Source organism: Myotis lucifugus, unplaced genomic scaffold (assembly GCF_000147115.1).
Source record: "Myotis lucifugus unplaced genomic scaffold, Myoluc2.0 scaffold_151, whole genome shotgun sequence".
Lineage (NCBI taxonomy): Eukaryota > Metazoa > Chordata > Mammalia > Chiroptera > Vespertilionidae > Myotis > Myotis lucifugus.
The window spans coordinates 2,763,640-2,768,083 of record NW_005871199.1 but is presented as its reverse complement, the minus strand read 5'-3'; positions in this window follow the sequence as shown (position 1 = coordinate 2,768,083).

The window sequence follows — 4,444 nt, the reverse complement described above, 5'->3', positions numbered from 1 at the left end:
GAAAGCACCGGACCATCACCGTTTCTCTCTCTCCCTCCTTCTTTCTCCCTCAATATTTCTGTCTCTTGTGCTTGCATACACGTGCACATGCACACACACTCAGGCACACATGCACTCTGGTAACCATTTTAAAAAGTGAGTTTTCTTAACATACAAGATAATGAGTTGTACAGAAGGAATTCTTCTCACAATTAAAACCCAAATCACTAAGGCAAAAAACCTCCACAAAATCAAAAACATTTTTTTTCTGTCCCAGACCACAGGTACCTGGGATGAGAAAATTTAGCATTGGGTGTTCCCACCTATGGAAAGTTCCCTCTGGGAGCCAACTCTTTTTATATAGTTCATAAGATTTATATTTTTAAACTTTATTTTATTTGATTTTAATATTTTTATCGATTTCAGAGAGGAAGGGAGAGAGATATAAAAACATCAATGATGAAAGAGAATCATTGATCAGCTGCCTCCTGCATTCCCCACACTGGGGATCAAGGCCATAACGCAGTGACCTTCTGGTTCATAGGTCAATACTCAACCACTGAGCCATGCCAACTGGGCCATAAGATATATTTTTTATTCATTTTCTCACAAGGCATCTAAAAACATGCCTTGTGAGAAAATGAATAAAAAATATACTTTAAAACATAGATGTTTAATAATGACAAAGTTGATGCTGGTGTTGATGATGAATTTGATAACAAGGACATGGAAGATGACTCACTTCCAAGCTTGCATTTCTGCCCTTGAAGGACCAGGAACTAACTGCCTTCGTGACAACTTCTGCTACCAACTCAGACTGTCTGCATTGGGTAGAGGTGGGAAAAGAGTTTCCAGGTAAGTATCTCGCTAGGAATGTCCTCCTGTCACCCCATCTCTCCCCACTAATACAATGCTGCAATCACGTCACTCAAAACTCAGATGAGAGTCTATGGAAATAGGGATGAGATCATGGGCTACAGGAACAGTTATCATAACAACTGTTATCATAACAACCTCAACCACATCTGGGCCTTTAATCTGTGACCAACACTGCCCTGTTCCTATGAAAAATAGACAAACTTTAGATTCTGCCCTCACTGAGCTCACAATTTAATTGGAGAAAGATGCAGAGACACCTAGATGGTAATGCTGACCCTCAACACAAGATAAACCAGTAGACAGGGCATGACTGAAGGCAAATTCAGGAATCAACACACACCATGTTTCTCAGTAGGCAGTTTTTTAAAATGCTGCCAGGACACCACAGTAGAACAATTGATTTGAAATTTCTGGGTATTCCCACAGCAGTATTTTTTTAAGATAACTAGTTTATTGTATGTATAATTGGAGATAAAAGCCAATGATCATTCTAGACATAGAGGAAGAGATCCATGTTAGGTGAAAAAATCTGTTAAAACTTCATGGAAGAGGCAAGGCAGACACTGGGTGCTTAAGGTTGTACAAAAATGACTTCAATGGTTGTCAAATTGTGGTCCTGTAGAGGATTAGCATCATAGGTGCATAAAGAAATGTGTGTGTTTTTAAAGAAAATGAACAGATAGTCCTTTTTTTGCAATTCACAAAAATATTAATGCTCAGCATGCTCTCAATTGTATGTTAAATATATTTTTATTTAGCATACAATTCACAAATGCCTGCATAAATAAGCATCATAAACAAAATAACTACTAAAATGGAAAAAAAATAGTAAAATTCACGAGTGTGATAGCTTGCACACATGATTGTCCCAGAGTTTGCATAATATTTAACCAGTTAAATACTCCTAGTGTAGATTTAATTTGCAAATAACACAAAGATAGACTTAGAGAGTAAAAAATATAACAATTTATTTGAACATAGTTAGAATTAGAAGATTCTCTGAATTGATCACAGGCTATATATAAGCAGACTCTGGTTTGAATTTATGACTAGAAATGGTCCTTTACATAAGCACTACTAAACATGAAATATTTATAAATCACCTGAATAAAAATTATTCATAAAACTAAAAACTGAGTAGTATTACAAAATACTGCAAAAGAGTTGAATTATGATAACTAATTCCATTCTCTTAGAATGGAAGAATAATTTATATAATAAATAAAACACCAAACAAAATTTGTAGAGTTTTCTGGGGCCATGAATCACTAAATTACTCAAGTTAATAACTTTTAAAATCTTATGTAATCAATAAGAAAATACTGAGAGCTTAGAAATTAATGGCAATAGCGTTTTTAATTACAAAGTAGATAATTCAAAGGAACAATAAATATTTGGAAAAATAAAGAGAATAACAATTTTAAACAATAAAGTATAATTTCATATCCATCATTGACTCCTTTAAAGAGCTACTATCCAATTCTGGATTAGATGCATTAAAACTACCCTCATATATTTCTGTTGCAACAGTTTTATAATCAATTTTAAATCTGGAGATTGAATTTTAAAGTATTACAAAGAGTATTACATATGTCTCCTTTTTTTTCCCGACCTTTATAATCAATTTTAAATCTGGAGATTGAATTTTAGATAATGTTCTAAAATATAAACAAAAGTCAGAAATTTAAGATGTTAATTGTTGTATTATTTATAATCATAAACACACAAACTCTAGAAACAAATATAGAATAATAAAATGTTGATTAAACAAGTATGTTATAAGTCTACAGTTATCCTCATTAGGAAGTGGTCATGATCTCCAGGAGGTAATTTCTAGGAGACCCGTGGAGCTTCCGTTCTGCCCCTATGTGTCTGAATCTACCCACCCATCACCTGGACCCCCTGCCTTGACTGATGGGTCCTTATCACACTTCCCTGGAGCAGCTCTGAATTGAAGACAGAGCTAATTTTGCATTTGCTCCACACCACAATGGAAGAAGTCCACTAAATTAAAAGTCTTGTTGTAAGTAGATTCCAAGGACTCCAGCTCTGAGAAGGAACTTAAATACAATGAAATGAAACACAATCCAATCATAAAATTTGAGCATTATTGTTGAGTAGGGTTTATAAGATGAAGAGCAAATCTGAGTCTACATAAAGCATGTTGAACCCAAGAGGTACCGGACAAAATGGAAGGGGAGAGAAAGAACCATCAGGCTGGGCCAGGCCCACAGTTATTTGGTATTTGGATCTTCCTTTATTGCTCCTTCGTGGTCCTCAGGGCCCAGCTCAGCAGCAGCTCCCAGAATGCTGGCAACAGCCAGATCCCTTCCCCACCCTCCCATGACCCCAAGGGCTCATAGTCACAGCAGCCTGAGCTCTGGGGCTCTAAGATTCTGCTTTTCTCTTCGTCAGTCCCTGAGAGACTGCCAGGGATGTGTGTCCCTGGACCTGGTAGCAGTGCCTGGTAGCAGTGACCAGTGGAGAAAGGGGGAGAAGGAAACAGTACTGCTGAGCTCTCCATTTTCATAGCTTGCTTCCTCCCACACTGGGCTCTTGGCCCAAAGTTAAGAAAATGGTGAACATGAATACCAAGGCAACTAGCAGTTGCTCTCCCAGTAGGAAAAAATGGGTGGGCCACTGGCTACCTAGAAGCAGCAAAAGCTGGGTGTCCTGCATCATATCTGATATCTGACAGAAACACACCTGTGATCTTCATCACCAAGACTGAGGAAACTCACACCTACAATGCCACCCCCATGGACCAACATGAGAGGGCGCCAATGTGAGGTGAGGATGGAAAATTCAATGTGGCAATTACCTGGGAGTTTCCAAAGGTGTAGCTCTGAAGGGGTGTGCCCTGCATTTACCGGGCGGGAGCCACTCACTAACTTGGCCTTACCTATCATTGACTTGGCTGTACCTATAATTGAGGAAAACTATGAAAATGTTGAAAAGTCCCATTTGAAGGGGCTCACCCAGCTACGGATACCTTCTGCTATGCCTCTTTGCTTCTCCTTAAGTCCCAGACATCATGGTTGGAGCCCAGCACCCTGGGGCGCGGGCAATTTTGTGAATAGAAACCAGAACTAAGGACAGAGGAGGAGCAAAGGAAAAGGAGCCCAGGTCCTTGTTGGCATCATGCAGCTACCAAGGAGCCATGAGAAATAAAATTAATCCTCTAGTTTATGTAAGCACTGTTATTTCAGGTTTCTGTGATTAAAGCCAAACTGAATTTCTAACATAGATAGACAAATACAAAACCAAGCTATGATACAGATACAGACAGGCTGGAATCCTATCTAATAATAGACAAACATGGTAATTAACCATACCTCTGCTACGCTTCCCATTGGCTAATCAGGGTGATATGCAAATTAACTGCCAACCAAGATGGCGGCCAGCAGCCACACAGCTGAAGCGAACATGAGGCTTGGTTGCCCCGGCAATGGAGGAAGCCAAGGTTCCCCGCCTGCTGCGCCCGGCTCTGAGCCTGAAAGCAACAGCTCCGAAATGCAACTATGTTTCAATTATAGAAGCAAAACAAACCCCAGAAACCTGCTTTCAGACAGCCCGGCATCGGAGC